We start from the raw sequence: 24,646 nt of genomic DNA, 5'->3' as shown, positions 1-24,646 counted from the left end.
AGAGAGAGAGAGAGAGAGAGAGAGAGAGAGAATATCCCAAGTAGGCTCCACGCTGCCAGCACTGAGCCCGACATGGGGCTCAAACGCATGAACCGTGAAATCATAACCTCAGCCAAAAATCAAGAGTCAGACCTTTAACCAACCAAGTCACCCACGCACCCTGCTTTTTAAATTTCTAACATTGTTTCTTTGTGCTTTCTCTTTGTCTTAATCAAATCTTGACAGTTTTATCTATTTTCATTGAACTTTTTAATAAAACAACTCTTGGCTTTATTGATTCTATGACGTTTATTTCTGTCTTCCATTTCATTATCATTTGCTATTATTTTCATCATTTCTCTCCCTAAACTTTCTTTGGAGATATATTATATATATATATATATAATTTATATATATATATAAAATTTCTAACTTGTTGAGACAAATGGTTAATTAGCTCATTAGTTTTCAGCCTTTCTCAATATAAAAAGTTAAGTCTGTAAATTTCACTTAATAATTACTTCACAGTATCCTACAGGTCTTGATATGTACCATTTTCAGGATGTTCACTTCTAACCATTTTACAATTTTCATTATTATTTCTTCATTGACAAAAGAGTCATAGAAAGGTAACTTTAAAAGTTTCCAAAGCAAAGATTTTTAAAGTAAATTCTTGTTACTAATTTCTATCTTAGTTCAACCAGGATCAAGAGAATGCATTCTGTGTGATATAAAGACTTTGAAATTTGTTGACATTTATTTATGGTCCAGTCTATGGACAGTTTTCATGAAGATTCCATATGTGTATGATAAGACTATATAATTGTTGGATTCAGGATTCTATATATGTCCATTAACTTAAGTTTATTATGTTTTTTTTTTTAATGTTTATTTATTTTTGAGACAGGCAGAGACACAGCATGAGCAGGGAAGGGGCAGAGAGAGAGGGAGACACAGAATGTGAAGCAGGCTCCAGGCTCTGAGCTGTCAGCACAGAGCCCGACGCGGGGCTCGAACTCACAAACTGTGAGATCGTGACCTGAGCCGAAGTCGGACGCTTAACCGACTGAGCCACCCAGGCACCCCAAGTTTATTATGTTTTTGATGTCTTCTATAGCTTTACTAATTTTTATAGATAAGACTGTAGATTAATCTCCTTATATTTCTGTCAATTTTTGCCTTATAAATTGAGACTGTTATTGGGTGCATGTAAGATTGTTATATCTTTCTAATAATTTCTATATTTTATCATTATGTAGTAACCTCCTTTATTCCTAATAATGGTTTTGACATAAAGTTCGATTTCATCTCATTTTCATGGCTATGCTAGCTTTCTTTTATTTGCCAAAGATATCTTCCCAAACCTTTTACTTTTAATCCTCCTGGGTCTTTATGTCTTTCTCATTCACAACACTAAAAAAGATATCGAGTCTGGCAATTAACACTGTGTTTTCTGATATAGTTGGATTTTATTTTTACCATCTGTGTTTTTGTTGTAACTGTTTAGTTATTTGTTTTGGAGGACAGAGAGAGAGAATGAGAGAGAGAGAGAGAATGAGGGTGGGAGGGAGGGAGGGAGGGAGAGAGAGAGGGAGGGAGGGAGGGAGAGAGAGAGAGAAAGGGAGAGGAAGGGAGACAGAGAGAGAGAGATGGGGGGAGGAGGAGTGGGAGGGAGAAACAGAATCCCAAGCAAGCTCTGCACTGTCAGTGCTGAGCCCGACATGGGACTTGAATCCATGAGATTCACGGATTCCATGAGATCATGACCTGAGCTGAAATCAAGAGTCAGATGCTTCACTGACTGAGCCACCCAGGCACCCCACCATCTTACTGTGTTTTCTTTTCACCTTTTTTTTAATGCTTTTTTTCTGATTTTTGGTCTGTTCAGACCAAGGTTTAAAAATCCTTGGTCAAGGATTAAAAATTTATTTTCTTTTCTACTGCTTTTGAAATCATGCACTTTATTTCCATTTTTTTAATAGCTGTCCTTAACATTTCAACACATGTACTTAAAGCCTAATGTCAATCTTGATTTCTATCCTTTTCTTGAATAATTCAATGATCTTAAAAAACTTCAGTTCCAATTACCCCCTTTCTATCTGACATATTTTTGTTGTCCACTATTTTAGTTTTACCTTATCAGAACTGTAGTTATAAATTCTCATGGGATTTTTATCTTCTTCTCTCCCTGACTAATCCAGTCTAAGATAAAAAAGATTTGTCAGTTTTTGCCAATGAGCAAATTTTTCTCTTATTTTCAGTCATCAAGGGACCCAGTCCTATAGGGAACAATGGTATGAGGATTTCTAATTTTTTTTTAAGGCTTATTTATTCAAGCTTAAAATAAATAAGCTTAAAAGTCTTATTTATTTAAGCAATCTCCATACCCAGTGTGGGGCTTGAACTCACAACTCTGAGATCAAGGGTTGCATACTCCTCAGACTGAGCCAGCCAGGAGTCCTGAGGCTTTCAGTTCTAATTCCTCACTTCATTTGGACCCTAGGCCCATCTCCTATCTTGTGGCTCTTAACTTAACATTCTGGGATTCTAAGACTGGCAAATGCCCCCAGGACAATTTACCACTTGTATTTTTAGTTTTCTTTTTTCTCTTCCAAGGGATTTCCTTTCCTTCCTAAGAATAGAGTTCAACCATTTAGCTTAAAAACATCTGTTTCATTAATGTGACATTTCTAGTTGTTTCTGTATTATTTTTCAAGGTGTCTGCCATTTTGCTAGAATTGAATATACTTTCTCCTTGATGTTAGGTGTAATCTTAGTTATAAGTTACCAACATGAAATAGTTAACCATAGTCAGTAGAATCACTTAGAAACATGAAAATGTTTACATTTTGTCAAAATGATATTCTTTTATAGAATTATTCTATCACTTAACTTCACTTAATGAAAAAAAAATCACTTAAATTCAGTTTAGAACATGTAAAGTAGTACAGAATATTTGAGTATTTTGCTTCTTATTCTAGAATTTGGAAAACACAATTACAGCCTACTGAATAATAATTGCAAATGCTACCAATGTACCTTAAATGGTACTTGCAGATATGAGAATAGAGAACAGTGGAGAAAAGGAGGGAAAAGGATAGTTCTGACAGAATGAGTTGGCTAATTGTGAAAATGGCTGAATCTCAAACTTTTGGGTATCTGAATAGCATTCATTCACTCATTCACTCAAAACAAGTATTTATTAAGCACCTCTTCAGTGCTATTCTGGAAGATGCCAAGATATTAAGTGAAGGACCCTACTATGCAGAAACGGGAGTGCTAGGTGGGTACACAAATAACTAACTACAATCTAAGACTGAGTAAGTTAAATGCCATAAAATTAATACACTAGCAGTTACCTCCCTCATCTTCTCTACTTTCCACTACTAAATCTCTACAAGCATCTTTGATTCCTGTAGGAGTTTCTCCTTTCAAAAGGTTAATCCTGTGCCCTTAATCCCACACTCACCCTCAAATTCATAAAGGATTTTGTTCCCTCAGTCTCCTCTCTTACCGGTTTAATATCTTGCTCTTTCCTATACCAAATATATGTATATATGTACAAGTCTCTCCAGTTTTTAAAAAGGTACTTTTCCTTTTTATTAGTCCCATATTTCTCCAGGCAAGAGATGGAACCTATGGCTTTCACTGTCTCATCATCTGCTGTCTTTCTCTATATTATAAAATCTGGCTTCTTTTCCCTCAGTTCTAATGAATGAAACAGAACTGACAATTTCACAAGTTATTAATCAAAAGTCTCATTACCAAATCCAGTGGTCTTTTTTGTCTTCTGTAACCACTAACATAGTTGACCTTCTTCTGTCTTAGGACTTATAATACACACCGTCCAGGCTTTCCTCCTGCCATTAGGATCATGCTCTCTGTATCGCCTCTTCCTCTCTACCCACCCCCCGCCCCACTACTGGTGTTCTTCAAGCTTCAGTCCCTGACCTCTGTTTTTTCTTGACAGTTTGTTGATAGTAGATCACTTACAGATGCTTAGAGCTTCAACTATCTGTCTTCTCTAGATGGCTCCCAAATGTTGCTCTCCACCTGTGACTTCATTTCCAAGAACTATATTTCTGAGGGCGTACTAGTCACCTCAAAGTCAATATAGCTAAACAGAACTCATCTTCTGTCCTCAAAATCTGGCTCCCTTTCCCAACATTTCTATTTCTGTTAATATTACCACCATCTTCCTAAATTCAAAAAGTCTTTGATTTATTTTGCTCCCCATTCCTCCAGTCTGTCAGCAACTCTGTTGATAGATTGTTTGTAATCTCTCCATCTTTTCATCTTATTCATATTAGCTGTACAAATATTCATCTGGACCTGGAGTGTGCTGGGGGTGGAAAAGACAGAGGGTTGGGCTCCTGCTGTGGAGGCATTCACATCTAGTTTTAACAACAAATAAGCCAAGCACTAATTACTAATTATAGGGCGTTAAGTGTTAAAAGAGAGGTGCTTATTTCGTATCTGGACTTCTCTGATAGCTTTCAAACAGGTGTAACTGCTTCCGGTCTCATCCCCCTACAAGACACTTCCACATATGTCTTTCTAAGAAACTATTTTGGTCACATTTTTTTCTTCCTCATTAATCCTTAATTCTTCCCAACTACTTTCAGGATAAAATTGTTACTCATTAGATTGTCAGGAAAGGTCCTACCCAGTGATCCACCACACATCCTTCAAGTATTACCTCTCATTGCTTCTGTACATGAACTTCCCGTTCCTTTCAAATCAGTTTGTTCATTAGATGTGAACATAATTTAATATTCCTCATGACACTCCTTTCATACAGAAAACTCCATTTCTATAAAAACCTACTCTATGCTTTCAGATTCAGATTAAATCCTATCTCTGTAAAGCAATTTTCAGGGTTTCTAATTGAAAATGATGTCTCCCTTCTTCAAATCCCCAAGGCAATTTTTGCTAAGATAAATCATTTCATAATCAGGTACTGCTTTATTTTATTTTCTCCGTTGTTGTCTTGAATTATCATTAAATCTTTCTCCCTTAATTGTACACAGTTCACGGTTTCTCCCCAAATTCTATGTTTCTCGCAAGCAGGTTTATCGTACACTTCTTCGTATCCAGCCACAGTACCTAGCACAGGATCTTGTTCGTGAGTAAGATCTGAAGCACGGACAGAGTTATGGAAATTTCAGTTTGGATGAAGGGACACGGCCGATGAGAGAAACAGCAAGTGCAAAGGTAGGAAAGGGCAGCATTTGCCTGAGATGTAGGAAGTTAATCAATTTGGTGGAATGAAAGTCCTCTTGGCCCCTCCCCAAAGGAATACTGGAATGCCAGATAGAAGGGCCAGAATAAGTTCCAGATCACAGTGTTTTGACTTCATCTGATAGGTGAGGAGAGAGCCATGGAAGGCTTTTGAATAGAATAACGCACAGCAATTTTATGAAGCTTCATCAAACCAGCACTGCACTAAATCAACAGGAAGGCCTGAACATCAGTTACGTGGCTTCTGTTCAAAAGTGAAGTAGTAAAGTCTAACCAATACAAAGTTCTTTCATCTTCTCTCCTAAAGAGAAACCTGCCATAAATCCTTAGGGAAAGAAACCATAGTTTGACAGGTTCTCTGACACAACGACTCTTTTGGTTCCATTAATTCTAGATTCATCATAAAGTAGATTCGGGTTTCTCATTGTTCTCTTGGCATCTTCACTGGGAAAAGCATGTTCTAGTTCATGGTAACTACAGTAGCAAATGATATCACAAGAGCTTTGCTTAATCCTCAAGCTATTACAAGTTGTATTGAGATAGCTTTCCTCCTAGTTCCTCTGGAAGAATTTAGTAAATTCCCATTTACCCACAGATGGAGGTGTTTGCTACCCATGGTCAGGAGAGAGATTCAATCTCCCAAATAAGACGTGCTGACATCCAGGGCTCACTGCCGCCACAGTGGAGCAGGGGTACATAGCTATCTACTCTCTCAACAACTAAACTTGTTGTAGCTCTTGAGCAGAATCAAGACTGATTTATCTGTGTCTTGTCTATTACGAATGCTAAGGTTTCCTTCCATTAGGTGGACAGTTTGCAAGAATTTGCATGTTTCTTCTAAGTGTGTTCTAACATCCTTTGTCTTTATCACTTCCACTTGTGAAAAAAGAGTATAATTCATTAACTCTCCTAAACAGAGGATGGGAGTGGGGGCAGGAGGGGACATACACTGTAGACCCTTTTAATTGCCCAACTCTATTTATTTGATTAAATTCTTTTTAGGTATAGAGGAGTAATGGCCAAAAAAGAAAATAAATTAATCTTGAGGTTAGATAATTAGAATACAGAAAAATATCATTCAAGAGCGAAGGAAAATACTTAGTGTTGACTATACCTTCCTTTCCCATGATGCAGTAGGGTCTAAGTGGTTGGTTTTACTCAGGGTTATTTGTGTTTGCTTTTCTTCACTGATGTTTCTCTAGGTATGTGGACGGGTGGGGAATGGGAAGCAGGTAGGATAGGACAGGCTTCAGAGAATTGAGGAGTTAGGAGGTACACATATTTCTTAAAGTCACCCAAATACCCAAGACAAGTGAGGCTGTGATAAACAAATTAAGAGTAGGATTAATATCGAAATATATATCTCTGAGTCTTTATAGAATTAGGAAAGATCTGATCAGGATGACTCTTTACATCTAAACCTCATGAAAAAAAAGAAATCATTTAAAGAATGTTAAGATTGACAACATAATTGAATTAAATAAAACAGAAACTTATGCTAAATACAATAAAATTTTTTTTTAAAAAGATAGAGATATCTTTTGGAATGGCAGAAGAGTATTTCTAAGGTCATAAGCAATACTCATGAGGCACAGATCAGAAAACTATAAATTTTGTCCACTTATAATAAAGGTATATTTATATTTAGCAAAACATATGAGACAAATCAAATGTATAGAAAAACAGATAAAGTTGAAGGCAATTATTAATCTAACAAAAGTATTCACAAATAGGATTTGTGTAAGTATCAAGCTCTCCTATTACACTGATGACACAATTGGATTTATAACCTAACTTTATGAATTTGTTTATGATATCAATAATTCCACGATCAATAATTGCCTTCCTTAGAAATTTATTAGAAAACATCCATAAATGGGAAGTTTAAGTAATAGCTGTATTTTATATACTCAGTAGAAATCTGATATATGAACATTACAAGTATTTCACACCTTGCATAAAAGCTACTTCTCAATCCATATGTTGGCTTTTCTTGCACACAAAGCCCACTGCCACTCTTCCAAGGCAAGCCTCAGCATCACTGTACTGAGAGGTATAGTAAAACAATAACATATTTCGGCTAGTAGAAGTTGTCTAAATACCACGAACAGCTGACCGGATGACACAGTAAGCTTTGCACGGAGCTAGCACTCTTTGTTAAAGCAAAGCAAACTGTCTGCTATTTCTCATAGGCAATGTTGGTGACATTCTTTCTACAAACATCAGCAAACAACTTAAACATATCCTTTTAATTCCTACCCCCTTTAAAATATACAAAGTGGATTTTAGAAAATCTGGGGTCTTACTCCCCAAAGTAAGAGAAGTTCAGACAACAAACGGTTAAAAGAACAAGCGGAGCCCTACCGTACCCAGAAATGACAGAAGGCTCTTCTCCTCTTCGGTGCTACTATCCAACCACTCGGCCACATCACCGGGGGAAAGGAGACTCATTCTCCAGCCAGAAAACTTTTCCATACAGAGCACAATTACTGAATGATGGAGTGGGAAAAGAAAGATACAAAGACTGAATTCTTGGGGGTCCGACACTTAAATTGCTGGCTAGGCTGTAATGATGAAAGAGCAAATGTGATCCTCCCTCCACTCTGAATTCTGTCTCTGTGACATCAATCTAATACAACGGGGGGGAGGGGGAAGGAAATAGAGAGGGTTAAAAGAGGGTGACAGAAGAGAAGGGAAGGGAGATTTGTCCTTCTGTCTCTTAGTGTTAAGCTTTAGCCTGAAAGAGAAGCCAGGATAAAATTGAATAATGATTTGTGTTTAATGACAGGAGAAAGCAAAGGAAAATAAAGAATAAAGACACTCAAAGGAAAAGAAACAGGTTCCTACACTGAAGCAGCTTAGATAACCAGACAGCACAATAGCTAATCAGTTAAGTAAAGCATATCATCAAACAAAAACAAAGGCAAAAGAACAAATTCAGCATTTTGTTTTGTTCCGAGAAGAAAGGTTTTCAAATTTCCTTTCAGTCAACCAGAGAGAACTGCAGCCCCCTAACCCCTTCCTGCTTTAGCTATTTCAACAGCATCTCAGCCCCCTTTGCGAAGATTTCCTGCGAGCAAAGGCAGGTTGATAAATCTGTGAATAGGAAGCTCTCATCCCTCCTTTCTTCTCCTCCTCCTCCGTTCCTCCCCCCACCTCGCATGGCGACGGCATTGATCGACAATAATGGAATCTGTAACTGACTGCCAACAGCAACATTAAGGATATTACAAGTCCACTTCATAAGAATTCGAGCCGGTGGTCGGAACTTGGGGGCAACTCTGGGCTTCTAGTCAATAGCTCTGTCTTTCTTAGCGAGAAAGAAAAGAGGGGTGGAGAGCGCGGGGGGGGGGGGGGGGGGAGAGAGGGAGAATAGGAAAGAAGGCTGAAATCTGAAAGAAAGAAGTCAGAGAAGTAAGCTTGTTGGGCTATAGGTTCAGAGACCCATCAATGTAGCAAACGACTGTCCTTCAACTCCTGTCACACTGTCATTGTGAAGGAGTCCGAAACAGATGGATTTTTAAATATGATTTACATTACATACTTACATGCTTGGATTTAAGGTCAGTTCACAGGCTTACACCTTATTAATACGCAGAGAAAAATCAAACAGTAGAGATATTTTCAGAGACCCATAAATCACTAACATCCCTGTTTTCTGTAGATTGATCAGGCGTGCTATGAGAAAACAACACTCTTAAAAAGCTAAGAGTCTTCCCCTGCATTAGCAAAATATTAGCTCTGTTCCCAATAATCTATTTTCTTTCTGTTCTAGCAGTCTGCCTTCAGTGAGAGAATTCTCACTGCTTAAGAGTTACTATCTCAGTATATCCTGAATCCAGACTCTCCTCTCCATGTTGACTTCATTATTCTTCATCTGGACTCTAGTCAACTCGGTAAGATTCTTGTTTTATATATTAACCTTTACAAACCCAGTGGCTAAAGTAGTGCCTGGCACTTAGAAGGAGTTCACTTATTTACTGAAGTTTTGTTTAGCTGCTCTAAAAGTTTTAATAGCTTCAAGATTGGCAGGAAATATCAGGCTGAGTATTTTAGGATCTCTTTTCTTTTTTTTTTAAATTTTTTAATGTTCATTTACTTTTGAGAGAGAGAGACAGACAGACAGATCATGAGCAGGGAATGGGCAGAGAGAGAGGGAGACACAGAATCCGAAGCAGGCTCCAGGCTCTGAGCTGTCAGCACAGAGCCCAATGCATGGCTGGAACTCACCAACTGCGAGATCATGACCTGAGCTGAAGTCTGACTCTTAACCTACTGAGCCACCCAGGTGCCTCCTTTTTTCTTTTTTAATGTTTATTTTTGACACAGAGAGAGAAAGAGACAGAGCATGAGCCAGGATCTCTTTTTAAAATTAGTCATTTTGACAGATAGTTACTTAAAAGTAGTTATAGCAATAGTACCAACTGAGGAGATACAAAATCTAGGGGCGCCTGGGTGGCTCAGTTGGTTCAGCGTCCAACTTCGCCTCAGGTCGTGATCTCATGGTTAGTGGGTTCGATCCCCACGTCCAGCTCTGTGCTGACAGCTCACAGCCTGGAGCCTGCTTCATATTCTGTGTCTCCCTCTCTCTCTGTCCATCCCCCCACTCATGCACTGTCCCTCAAAAATGAATAAACATTAAAAATATATTTAAATAAGGGGCGCCTGGGTGGCTCAGTCGGTTGAGCGGCCGACTTCGGCTCAGGTCGTGATCTCGCGGTCTGTGAGTTCGAGCCCCGCGTCGGGCTCTGTGCTGACAGCTCAGAGCCTGGAGCCTGTTTCAGATTCTGTGTCTCCCTCTCTCTCTGACCCTCCCCTGTTCATGCTCTGTCTCTCTCTGTCTCAAAAATAAATAAACGTTAAAAAAAATTAAAAAATATATATATATTTAAATAAATCCATACTTTGTTACTCAAAATAACTACATAAAATTGAAAAATATTGACAAATATGTAGAAAAAACATTTTCTCAAAATCCACAGTCTATGCTTGCTTAGTATTTAAGCATGAATTGATAATCCCTTTGTAAGAACTTTAGGACACGCCAGAATATCTGGAGCTCCAAAGTTGAAACCATTGGCCTAGAGCATCAAGTTCAAACAACTTGGTGTGATGTGGCTCCTGCTTCCTTCCTGGTAGCGGCTCCCCCACACTCTCCTGGACTTAGCTATGCTGTGCTATCTACCTCGCTTCCAAGTCTTTGCATGTTCCAAAGCAAAGTAATCACAATTCATCTGTTTTGTTCGTTGGTATATCCCCACTCTCTAGAGCACTACCTGGCACACAGTAGGTGCTCAAACATCTTTGTTGATTGACTTTGGTACCTCCAGTGAGGTATCATTCTTTCTACCATGTATACCTGACTATATTGAACTGATCCATTAGGACTCAGTTCAAATATTACATCTCCAGGTCTTTCCTGACACCTTAAGGCAGAGTTAATAGCTTTCTTACCTATACTTTCATTGTTATTGCTCCTATTACTTTATTGAAATTATCTGTCTACATAGTGATTTCTTCCACTATGCCTTGTGCATTTTAAAGGCGAAAACTGTGCTCTAGTAATCTAAACAAAATGTTTTAATGTCTAGCACACAGTGGATAATTCATAAGTGTTTATTGAATGACTTACTGGTGAAAGTGAAATTGTGATTCTATATATCAAAGTACTAAAGAATTCCATGTATTCCTGATAAAAGGATCTATACCACCAGTCTCCAAATCAACAACCAAAAATAAAACATGGTAAAAGAAAAAATGAATCTTTTATTTTATGTATTATAGCGAAGAAAAGTCAGTATAGGCACAAAGGTATCACCAAAATGATCCGGTACGAGAAACTTGCCTTCTCTAAACAGAGAGTTAGCAAATGAGGCACCCCAAGGAAAAGCTCTAGATTGAAATTTTGTCATAATATAAAAGGCACCGAATTGTTTTTCCTTGTTTATAGCCAGAGCATAGCATGAATTAGACCTGCTTACATAAAAATTTCCTTAAAAATAAAGCAATAAAACTTACTTCAAGATGTAAACATTCTATAGTGGGCTGTACATTTTGTTAAAATATGAGTCAAGGCACCAAAATACTGTGAGTAGGGCTGTTAAAAATAATGCTTGACAATAATCTTCTCAACAAATGAACCAATCACATATATTTTGGTGGTTACTGTGTTCTTCACATGGAGTAAATATAAGCATGTACTTACTATTGACATTTGTTTTGATTTCATTCGTTATTTTCCAAAAAATACTGAAAGCTTATGGAAAGTGCTTGGTGACTGGGCATTTCTATTTGAGGGCATTTACATTTCCTTGTAAATGCGTGTATGTGATACGTGTGTGTGTGTGTGTGTGTGTGTGTGTGTGTGTGTGTGTGTGACTTACTGGGCTGCAACTACTAATACGGCGTTTTTAGGCACTTCATTAAGTGCTCTACATACAATATCTCATTTGAAATTCTTAAACAACAACCAGGTGGGATAGGTATTATCTTCATTTCACCGATGAGAAAACCATAGATCAGGAAACTTGTCTACCTACCGACCTTTGTCTAAGGTAATAGGTAGGGATGCAAACGAAATTTGAATGTCTGGATGTTTGGCCAAATTCCCTACCATACTATTATACACCCTACCAGGGCTGATCTATTGAAGGGCCAGCAAAGGTTTTCTGTAGAGGGTCGGCTAGTAAATATTTCATGCTTTGGGGGCCATATAGTCTCTGTCACAACTATTTTAATTCCACCACTGTAGCAAGAAAGCAGTCATAGGCAATATGTAGATGAATGGGCATGGCTGTATGCCAGTACAACCTTATGTACAATACAGAAAAAAAAAAAAAAAGGGCCCTGGGCCATGGTTTACTGACCCCTGATTCAGGCCCACGCTGTCAATTCAGTCAACCTTTCCTGACTCCCTAACGTATTTGTGGATCTCTGGCAGGTCTTCATGATTGAAAAATAAATAAAATAACTATTTGCCTGGGTCAAATAAAGTTTTCATTTTAAGAACGGTATAATTGTCTTTATTATTTTATTTTAAGACACTAGAAACCGTTATTTCTTTCCTCCTACTTCCTTAATCTCATAGTCCTAGAGAAAACTTAAGTTTCAGTTGAGTAATGGGTATAAAAAATGTAGCCCCCTCTTCAATTATGTACAGTCCTGATTTTTGCTATAGCTACCTTTTTTATAGCTATCAGCTTTCAGACTCACTCATTTGACAGCATCAGTGACAGTATGTGCCAAGCACTGTTTTAAGCCTTGGGATACAGGTGTGAATAAGAGACAAAACCTCTGCCCTCAGAGAGCTTACATTCTTGGGGGAAGAGAAAGCAATACACAAGATAAAAAGGTTAAGATATATACTGTGTTAGGGTGAAGAGTGCCAAGGATAAGAATAAAGCAAGAAAGGGGTGTAGGTAATGTTGGAGAGCTTTACAATTTTAGAGGGTAGTCAGGCAAGGTATCTCTGAGAGACCGACTTTTGAGTAAAGGGTTCCTGGGTTTTTGGGAAGAGGGTAAAAACAGTAAAAAAAAAAAAAAAAAAAAGATGATCTGGAGGCGGCAACAGTCAGGAAATCACTGCAGGTAAACTGGATTGACTCAGGGGGGAAAGAAAAAGGAAAATGAGGTCTGTGAAGAAACAGGAAGCCAGATCGTGTGAAGTTACAAGGTCTTTGGCTCTTATCCTTAGTAGATAGGAAGACATTATGAAGCAGAAGTGATTTGTTAGGCTTGTTTTTTAAAAAATATGAGCTTTATTGAAATAGAGGTCCCGTACCATAAAATTCACTCTTTTAAAGTAGTTTAAAATATAGTCACAAAGTTGTGCAAATATCACGACAGTTTAATTGCAGAACATTTTCATCACCTCAGAAAGAAACCTGGCTCTCATTAGCACCTGGTTGTCCTTCCTCTCAACTGCTGAGTCCTTAGGAACTGCTAATCTAAGTTTTGTCTTTATGAATCTTCCTGTTCTAGACATTTCCTATACATGAAATCATACACTATGTGGCCTTCTGTACCTGATTTGATTTAATTTAATTTCATCTATGCTGTAGCATGTATCAGTACTTCATTCTTTTCAATGGCCAACTAGTATTCCACCGATGGACATTTGGGTTATTTCTACTTTACAGTATTACAAATATAGGCATTCCTCGGATATATTGTGGGTCTGGCTCCAGACCACTGCAATAAAGTGGGTATCTCAATAAAGCTAGTCAGATTAATTTTTTGATTTCCCATTGCATATAAAAGTTATGTTTACAGAATACTGTACTTGATGAAGTGTGCAAGGGCATGAAGTCTAAAAAAACAATGTATATACCTTAACTTAAAAATATTTTATTGCTAAATAATGCAAGCCATCATCTGAGCTTTCAGTGTATTGTGATCTTTTGCTGGTGGAGGGTCTTGCCTCAGTGTTGGCGGCTGCTGACTGATCAGCGTGGTGGCTGAGGAAGGTTGAGGTGGCTGTGGCAATTTCTTAAAATACTAACAAGCTTTGCTGCATCAATAGACTCTTGCATGTTAATTTCTCTGTAACATGAGATGCTGTTTGATAGCATTTGGCCCACAGAACTTTTGTGAAAATTGGAGTCAGTCCTCTCAGATCCTGCCACTGCTTTATCAACAAGGTTAGGTAATATTCTAAATCCTTGGTTGTCATTTGAACAATCTTCATAGTATTTTCCCCGGGAGAGTCAGGGCCTTCTTCTGGATAAGGTTTGGCTTAAGGGAAAGTTGTGGCTGGTTTGATCTTCTATCTAGAGCATTCAAACGTTCTCCATATTTGCAATAAGGCTGTTTCAACTTTCTTATCATTTGTGTATTCATTGGAGTAGCACTTTTAATTTCCTTCGAGAACACTTCCTTTATATTCACAACTTGGCTAACTGGTACAAGAGACCTAGCTTTGGGCGTGTCTTGGCTTTCAACGTGCCTTCCTCACTATACTTAATAATTTCTAGCTTTTGATTTAAAGTGAGAGACATGTGACCCTTCTTTTTACTTGAACACTTGGAGGTCACTGCAGGGTTATTAATTGGCCTAATTTCAATATTGCTGTGTCTCAGGAAATAGGGAGGCCCGAAGAGGAGAGAGGGAGGGAATGGTGGGTTAGTGGAGCAGTCAGAATACACACAACATTCATTAAGTTTGCGATGTTTTTTTAAATACCTTTTAAATGTTTATTTATGTATTTTGAGAGAGAGCGCGCATATATGCACAAGCAGGGGAGGGACAGAAAGAGAGGGAGAGAGAGAGAATCCCGAGCAGGCTCCGCACCGTCAGCACAGAGCCTGATGTGGGACTGGATCTCACAAACCATGAGATCATGACCAGAGCTGAGATCGAGAGTCAGATGCTTAACCGACTGAACCACCCAGGCTCCCCGATTAAGTTTGCTGTCTTATATGGGTGTGGGTTTGTGGCACCTCAAAACAATGACTGTAGTAACATCAAAGATCACTGATCACAGATCAGCAGACCAAACATAATAATAATGAAAAAGGCTGAAATATTTCGAAAATTAACAAAATGTAGCAAGAGCCACAAAGTAAGCAAATGCTATTGGAAAATGACAAAAATGGGCTTGCTTAACATAGGGGTTGCCCCTACACCTTAAATTTGTTAAAAAATACAGTCTCTGCAAATTGCAACGAGGTGAAAAGCAATAAAACGAGGTATCCCTGTAGTGCTGCCATAAACATTCCTGTACAACTTTTTCTGTGTAAGCCTTGTAGTTTAAAAGGATATCCAAATAAGATGTATTATATAATCAGCTTTTTCTGTACCAAGAATTTTAAAATGCTACAGCAGAAGAGAGTTATTTTCCAATTTTACAAGCACCAGTTTTCCTCCTAATTCCTCTGGGATTTCCATCCTTTTTGAAGAAACCAAAACTACTGACTCAGTCTCTTTTTTCCTGCTCTACTATTCTTGCACACAGGAAAAGATTAATACTAGATACCCAGGAACGAACAAAGGCAGGTAATATAGGACAATAGGTCTTTTCCTAAACTGATAACTAAAATTGGTAAAGTTGATGGATTTCGGTGAGGGGGTGTGTAATTTTTACATTTTGATATGATTTCAAATTTACAAAAATGGTACAAGAAGAGCACAAGGAATTCCTACATACCTGTGTCCAGATTCATCATCTGTTCACATTTTGCTACCTTTGCTTGATTATCCTCTGTGTAATTATTTATGTAAATATTTTACATTATTTACATTATTACATTATTTATATGCATAAAAATATGCATTTTTTAAACCATTTGAGAAAGCTGGAGACATTATGCTCTTTACCACCAACAGCTTCAGTTTCTATTTTCTAAAACAAAGGACATTCTCTTATATACCCCAGAACAATTACCAAAATTAGGAAATTTAATACTGATGTTGGTTGATTTTTTAAGGATAAAATTAAATATTGTGCAAAATCCACTCTATGTGCAAAATTCGTATATAAATTCTATTTCGGTATCACACCAAGTCCTTTATTTGAAAAACAAATTGTCTTCAAGGAATGGTTACTAAGATATCACAAGTACTGATTGCAAGTATAATTCAAAGTTATAGTCCATATCATATTAAAATAATGTCTATCAAATTTTTGAAGGGTTACTAAACTTATTAGCATTCAATATACTATTGTGATAAAGGACTGAAAGTAAGAATAACTAGTTTTCAAGAAGGGCAAGTGAAGGACAAGTAAAGTGATCGATTGCATTTCCATCTTGATACTCCTTTGGATATGCACAACTGTTGCCTCAAAAAAGCTTAAAGTAAATGCCAAACTATGGTTTTTGCCTTATATTGTGGTGAGGAGATATGTTACTGAAACAGAAACAGAGTTAAATCTAATGAAATTTACAGTTTAACACTTTATTTTTTTTTTTTTAATTTTTTTTCCAACATTTTTTATTTATTTTTGGGACAGAGAGAGACAGAGCATGAACGGGGGAGGGGCAGAGAGAGAGGGAGACACAGAGTCGGAAACAGGCTCCAGGCTCCGAGCCATCAGCCCAGAGCCTGACGCGGGGCTCGAACTCACGGACCGCGAGATCGTGACCTGGCTGAAGTCAGACGCTTAACCGACTGCGCCACCCAGGCGCCCCGCAGTTTAACACTTTAAATAGTATCCCAAATATATATATCTCAACCATTTACATATAAATTATATAACAATACGTGCACTCACACATTATTTTCATTTGCCATGTTACCTTACAATTTTAGAGTTGAAGAAACTAACAAAGCTTGGGTAAGTTTTCTTTCATTTGGATTTAGGAAGCAATACTTTTGATATGTGCAGTCATTGAATAATAAGGTTATTATTAGAAGCATTTCTATTATGTGACTATATAAAAAATATAACAAGGTACTTTGATGTCTTCTACTGAAAAGGGGTATCAAAATGTAAAGTAGTAAAAACAAAAAAGGTAAGGTAGTAAAACAATTACAAAACAGATGCTCAAAAGTAATGTGCCAAGGACTAATGGCAATTCTGTTTAGGGAAGTGAATGACTATCTAGAATTAAAGATTATCAGATTTCTTAAACACTTCATTTTCTGAGAAAACAAAGGTTTAGAGAAGCAACAAAGTTCACACAGCCAGTAAGGGGTTGGGGGTAGGGTTCTAAGACTTAGATATTTCTGTTTCAGAGCTGACATCCCTACCACATTCTATTTTTTTTTTTAATGTTTATTTACCTTTGAGAGAGACAGACAGAGCGTGAGTGGGGGAGGGGCAGAGAGAGAGGGAGACACAGAATCGGAAACAGGCTCTAGGCCCTGGGTTGTCAGCACAGAGCCCAATGCAGGGCTCGAACCCAGGAACCGTGAGTTCATGACCTGAGCTGAAGTCGGACACTTAACCACCTGAGCCACCCAGGGGCCCCAACCACATTCTAAATAGAGTCTGTTTCTATAAAATTTTTAGATATTTTGAAAGATGTTTGAAGTGTGAAGGTGAACAGTCATTAAGTGGAAAGGAAAACTGTTTTATTTGCTCAATGATCTAAGATACTGTGACACGGTTAAATAAATTGTGTAGAAATCCAAAGATCCCTAAAAATCAGGAGGCCAGACCGGCCCCCCCTCCCGCCCCAGTCTTTAAAGTGAAGGTATGAAAAGATCAGCTTGAATTTCTTTCATTCCTTTCCACCAATGAAAGATTCTGATGGCCTGATTGTGTTTTACAAATATCTCCTAACAAAAGGATTTCGCTGAACATTAGTGCAATGCTTGGCACACAGTAAGGGCTCATTATTTGTTAAACGAATGAATAAATGAAAATATTTTCCCATGCCCGCTCAGGATATCTGACATGGTTATTTGACCCAACAGGCATTTTAATGAGGCTGTTTAATGCTGTGCTTGACAAATTTGCTATTGCTGATTTTACAATGGAGAAACCATGTCAATTTTAAAAAAAATTTTTAAACACTTTATTTATTTTTGAGAGACAGAGCATGAATGGGGGGAGGGGCAGAGAGAGAGGGAGACAGAATCTGAAGCAGGCTCCAGGCTCTGAGCTGTCTGCACAGAGCCCAATGTGGGGCTCGAACTCACGAACTGTGAGATCATGACCTGAGCCGAAGTCGGTTGTTTAACTGAATGAGCCACTCAGGCTCCCCAAACCAAGTCAATTTTTATCCATCATTTTAAGTAATGTCTTTAAAGTCAGAGAATGTAACACATTTAGAGAAGAAAATACAAAGCTTGGTGGTTTTAAGATAAAATTTAACTTTGGACATGCAGTGGCCAGTAGACATTAACGCACACTAATAATTATGGAGAATGTGTATGTTACTACAAAAATACTTTGGCAACTCAAAAGAAAAATATCAAATGGCTTCACTTGTATTTTTTTTTAAGTTTGTTTATTTTGAAAGAGAGAGAGAGAAAAAGAGAGAGAGAGCGCACACGTGCATGAGTTGGGGAGGAACCAAGAGAGGAAGAGAGAGAATCCTAAGCAGGCTGTGCATCATCAGCACAGAGCTGGACATGTGGGAACCCATGAAACATGAAATCATGACCTGAGCAAAACCAAGAGTTGCACACTTAACCAACTGAATCACCCAGGTGCTCCCACACCTATTTTTTTTACATTAAAAATCCTAACTATCAAGAATTTTCAGTACATTTATTCTCACCTAGATTGCTAAAACACCATACATAAATCTGCCCAGAAAACATCCCTCACTGAAAAAACAAACACTACCCTCAACATTTTAATTTCTTTTTTGTTAGCATTTGAGTATGCTACAAATTGGGCTTTAGCATAATAATAAATTGGAACAAAACAGTTGAATCAATAGATACATAAAACGTGCTCCAATTGATTTTAAATGAGTTTAAATGACAGAACTTCTATAATATTATCTATCTACCTGGAAACTTTATTCACACAAAAGTGGAACACACAAAATTTGTGTAATATAAAGATGAATCAGAAAACAGCTTGTTCTCAAGAAGCTTGCAGTCTATACTTCTCTGATAGTTTACCCTTATCAATAAAAAATGTAACCTCACACATCTAGTACACGTACATTTATTTATAAGTTATATATGTGGGTAATACATGTACTACAACTATGTAGTAAATGTTAGTGAAGTGTATTTTTTTTAATTTTGGATAAAAAATTAAAGGAATAAAAAAAAGCTCGCGTTTTCTTCTCACCCCCAATGGACTGCCTTCTGCATTATGCTGGGATGCACCCAGTTTGGAGAGATAATAAATATGGGGCACACTTCAGTGGCCTTCGCAGATATCCTGGAATGATGACAGCATCCTGCCTTCAGAACTGAAGTATGGCCTTAAGAATTCTTCTAAACACAGTACTCTGTCAGTTACTATTGAGTTAATCAGAGTCAGCATACAAATTGAAACACATTTGCCATCTGTAGTCCGTATCAATTTAACACTTTTACAGAAGCAAGATAGGCAGTCCACTGTTTAAGTCACATTCAGTGAAGCATTTAAGCATACTGGGCTTGTTTTCTGGATACCTCTTTATTGACAAGCCAGTTAAAAATGCTATATTTACTGAGAGATGCCCTCAGCCCCACCAACTATTGTCAGATTTGAACATCTCTCCAGATTTAAGGAGATGAAGGAACCTTAGAGTCTTTCTCATTTAAACTAAACTGATCCCTAGTCAAGAGTCATTAAAAGAAAAAAGTGTAGGTACAATTTGGAAGGGTAAAGGAATACTTTATTACTTGAAGGAATTCTATGTTATAATTGTCTGGACAATCTATTCACTATAGTAGATTTGTGTACAGACTGGCATGATTCTTCCCCTCCCTTTCTTCCAAAAAGAATGTTGAGCAAGGTATTTCTTATTGCCCCTAAATTTTAAATAAACTCAAAGTGGATTAAGTATCCCCGATTTCAAAAAAAAGTGGAAGACAACAGGAGCCAGATTCTTCCTCAGGGCTTACTAGGAGAAGCCTCTCTCTACCACATCAGTTTCTCAGTCTTTACAGGCAGGGGAAGAATTCAAAGATTACCTTCCAAAATGTGCTATTCTAGAAAGGAATGCATTTCCTACCTATCTTTCTCCCACATCCTAAAAAAGAAACACCAAAGAACCACTGATAAAGACTGGGGGTGTCTGGCTAGCAATTCACTCCAGGTTAGAAAGCCGAAGCAATGTATTAACTAGAGAAAGGCAAGGGAGAGGAGAAAGAGAATGATGGGGTGAATTGTGTCTCCCCAAAATTCATATGCAGAACTCCTTATCCCCAGGACCTTAGAATGTGACATTATTTGGACATAGGGCATTGCAGTTGTGATTGGTTAAGAAGAGGTCATTAGAGTGGATCCTAATCTAGTATTAGTGGTATCCTTATAAAATCAAGAAGTTTGAACACAGAAGCACTCATACAGGGAGGACAGCATGTGAAGATGATGGCACAGATCAGGGTGACGCTTCCACAAGCCAAGGAAGGTCAAAGATGGCCAAGTAATCACCAGAAACTATGCCAGAGACCTGGAAAAGATTCTCTCTCACAGCCGTCAGAAGGAAGCCACACTGTGGATACCTGGATCTTGGACGTCCAGTCTCCGGAAGTGTGAGGCAAAACATTTCTGGTGTTTAAGCCACCTCGTTTAGTACTTTGTACAGCAACCCTAGCAAATACGCTGACCAAGATACAGCCAAGGGGCAGCCTGGAGCCCTGTGATGATATGTCCAACTAAGTAAAAACTTGTGTCCCTTTTCCCCAGTCCCCCCCTTCCCAGCTCCAACACCACAGAAATTAGAATTAGAAAAGGGAGGGGGGAGGTGAGAGGAGTGAAAGAATCAGCTGGGCATCTCCCACTCCAAGCTCCGGTGGTGGTAGGTGGTGGGTGGTAGGGGAGTTAATTCAGACAGGAGATAGAATTTTAAATTGAAGTGGACTCAATGGACTGTTTCATTACCGAAAGTAACCAAAAATAACCATTGGCTCCCCATGGTATCATTAGAGATCAGCTTTCTAGCAGTGATAACACAGTGGGGGGCAAAGACTTGGGAAAACAAAACCACCCCCCTTCACCTCCTCTAGGCTTATGCTCAGAGGCAGACTCAGGGGCTGTGGGGCCTGAAGCTTGTTCCATTTGTGGGGCTATCTTTAAGAAAAGCAACACCAAATCACAAACACAAATCTCTCTTTTCTTGTTTTCTCTCCTTCATTAAGGTCCCATATGCTGGTAAGATCTGGGGAGGCCCGGGGCGGCAGAGACTGCCATAAAACAGAGAGAAGTTACTTCAACAGCAGCCAGGTTGTCAAAGGTTTATCAAAATCCTACTGTCATTTATAAGAGTCATTCACAGTTCACCTAAAGACATCATCTTTCAGCTATGGTACAAAATCTGTGGTGATAAGTCACTATCTTGCTTTCCTTTAATGCATTCTTACGTTTCAGCAGTGGTGCATTTAGTCAGGGTCTGCTATATGTTACTGGTAGGAGGTCCTAGTCAATGTGGTTAGACAAGACAAGCAATAGGAACATCTGAAAGAAGGGATATAGATATCTGCAAGAAAAAAAATTAACGATAAATTCTTGCAGAAAAGAAGATGTATTCCTAAGTGAGGATGGCAGCAGGGGACAAGAGAATCAATTGAAAAACAATAAAAGGATTTAGTAAGATAATTAAAACAAAGATGAATGTACAGAAACTGAGTTTTTCTAATTACCAATTGGAAAAATTAATGAGAAAAAGATCCATTAAAAAAACAATAAAAGCTATAAACTATGAAACTATAAGCTTAATAAGAAAAATTTAAGATGAATACAGAAAAAAAATATAAAGCTTTATACATGATAGGGTGCTGTTAGACCATGGTGGAGGGAAAAATGTTGTTCAACAAATATAGCAAGAAAAGGTTATCAGTATGAAAAAAGTATAAAAGTATGAAGATCAACTTCTGGTAGATTAAGGACTTGAATGTCAAGAGCAAAAATTCTAAACTTCTAATAAAAAATATCTTGAGACTGTGGGGTGGGAAATGATTTTGTAAATAAAAAACAAAAAATATTGGCTATAAAACAAATATTGGTGGGTTTATCTATATAAAGTTATTAATATATATTCAAAAAATTTTAATGTTTATTCATTTTTAGAGAGAGGAGGGGCAGAGAGAGAGGGAGACAAAGAATCTGAAGCAGGCTCCAGGCTCTTGAGTTGTCAGCACAGAGGCCGACACGGGGCTGGAACTCATGAACCATGAGATCATGACCTGAGCTAAAGTTGGATGCTTAACTGACTGAGCCACCCAGGTGCCCTATAAAATTATAAACTTTTGTTCATCTAATGACCTTAAAAAAAGAAAGTGAAAAGACTAGTTATGAATTGAGAATGTAGGGTTGCCTGGCTGGCTAAATTGGAAGACCATGCGACTCTTGATCTCAGGACCATGAGTTCAAGCCCCAAGTTGGGCATAGAGATTACCAAAAAGTAACTATTTTAAATGTAAAAATAATTGAGAAATAGTCATAATACAACTGTTAAAGGGCTACTATCAAGAACCTATGAACAATGCAGTGAGAAGAAGCCTTAAAATCATGAAGCCTTATGTTTTTGGCCAAGATCATCCATTAATTGGGAGACCTTGCATTGATTAGATCATTTGGTGTTTATGTTTCTCTTTTATATCAGGAAACTTTTTAAATAAACATTTTTATGATCCAAAAAAAGGACCATATAAAGAACTCCTATATAATTTATAGAAAGAGCACAACAATTCAATGGAAAAATGGGCAAGAGATAAAAATAATTTCACAAAAGCATAGCCACAGACTTACAAAAAAAAAATTGGCTCAGTATTGCTAGTAATCAGATTAAGCAAATCAATGGTTTTCACTACACGACAAAAATTTAAAATTCTGACAATACCAAATATCAAGCAGAATGTGGATTCCTCAAGGTTTCACATAAATTGTTCGTGGTAAAACAGTTTGGCATTATTTGCTAAAATTGACCATTTAGGACACCCTAAGACCCAGAAATTCTACTCCTGGAAATACAGCAAAGAGGAACTCCTGCAAATGGATAAAAGAAAGTACAGGAATGTTAACAGTGGCATTGATACCAATAGTAAAATTCTGTTTAACAAACCAAATACACTTCAGTGATAGGCTGAGCCCCAATATGAAGCTTTACTTTAACTCTAAATTTGTTTGGAATATTCAAACAATGTAAAAATCATGCAGTACTCAAATAAATGAACTATAGCAACACCATGGAAAGATATTAGTAATACAATATTTAAATGAAAAAATAAGTCCCAAAAGAATATATTAAAAATTTTCCCTTTTATATAAAGTTAAAAACAACTAGAACTTAGAAATGTATATGAAGGTTAATTCTCCCCCAAGTAATCTACACATTCACTGTAATCACTGTAATTTTTTTTTGGCTGGGAGTGGGGGACAACTTGATTGTATAGTTCACATGGAAAAAGAAATTCATGAGTTAAAAAAAAACCACACACACATTTTGAAAGGAAGAACTAATTAGAGGGAATTTGCCATATCCATAAGAGAAGCACAGGAAAACCTACAGTCACTAAAACATCATGACACTGATGCAGGAATAAAACAGTAGATCTGTGGACCGCAAAAATAGCCCAGAGAAAGCCACATAGGTATTTAGCTGGTAATAAAGAATACCTTTCAAATCTGTGTGGAAAGAACAGACCATTCAGTACAAGGTGTTGAGATGACTATGAGTTCTGAAAAAAAATCTCATTTCACAAAACCAGAAATAAATTCCAGATAAAGAACCTAATCTTAAATTGAGAAATGCCTTTTTAAGCATCTCACAAAAGCCAGAAGTTACAGTGGGAAAGAGAAGTAGACTGAAAATCATAAAAATTAAAACCTTCAAATAGCAAAAAAAAAAAAAAAGACATCCTGAATAAATTTGTAAGGCTATTTAACAGCATCTATCAAAATATGAAATGCAAGCTACCTTTGATTCTTTTTCTAAGAACCAATCCTACAGAAATATCAGTACAAATAATAAACACAGATATGTGTATAGATATAGATATCTATATATATACACACATGTGTGTGCGTGTGTGTGTGTATATATATATAAAGATGTTTAACACAAAGTTGGTAATGGCAAAAACTAAAAACACTGAGTGTTCATAAGGAGGGAAACAGATAAGTCTACAATGAAATAATATGCAGCCTTGAAAAATCTAGGTATAAATGTAATGAAATGAAATGTTTTCATCATATTCTTTTCATTTAAAATATAATGTCCTACAGAAAACAGCATAAACATAAGAAGTTTAATGAATTATAATGCCACCAAAGCAAGAATTAGAACATTGCTAGCAACTTGTAATACCCTATAGATCTCAAATATCCTATACTGATCCCAACCCCCTCCCCCTACAGATAATGACAACTCTGACTTCTATGGTAAATATTCTTTGCTTCTATTTACAGTTTTTTTAAATATTTATTTATTTTTGAGAGAGAGAGAGAGAGAGAGAGAGAGAGAGAGCGAGCATGAGCAGGGGAAGAACAGAGAGAGAGAGGCAGACATAGACTCCAAAGCAGGCTCCAGGTTCTGAGCTGTCAGCACAGAGCCCAATGCAGGGCTCAAACCCACAAAAGTGAGTTCATGACCTGAGCCGAAGTTGGATGCCCAACCGATTGAGCCACCCAGGCGCCCCTCTATTTACAGTTTTAAAACTCAAACGTGCATCCCTCAATACATAGTTTTGTCTTCCTCTTTTCTTCAATTTTACATAAATGGTATAAAACAACAGGCATATTTTGGGGTTTGGTTTCTTTTACTCTGTATTTTCAAGACTTGTTAGTATCATTGTGTGTCTCTATAGTTTCTTCATTTTAATTACTGTATTCCATTGCATGACTATCTTAAAAAAGATTTACTGATTTTGT

At 37.4% G+C, this 24,646-nt stretch overlaps 1 protein-coding gene across 5 annotated transcripts in view; it reads right to left on the bottom strand.

The window, feature by feature from the left end:
* Positions 1-24,646, bottom strand: part of RASAL2 (RAS protein activator like 2) — a 349,271-nt gene that overhangs the window by 93,956 nt on the left and 230,669 nt on the right. The gene's annotated exons all lie outside the window — the stretch shown is intronic.

The sequence above is a fragment of the Panthera uncia genome, chromosome F1 (assembly GCF_023721935.1).
Source record: "Panthera uncia isolate 11264 chromosome F1, Puncia_PCG_1.0, whole genome shotgun sequence".
Classification (NCBI taxonomy): domain Eukaryota; kingdom Metazoa; phylum Chordata; class Mammalia; order Carnivora; family Felidae; genus Panthera; species Panthera uncia.
The sequence above is the reverse complement of the archived record's forward strand: the minus strand, read 5'-3'. Positions and strand labels throughout refer to the sequence as shown.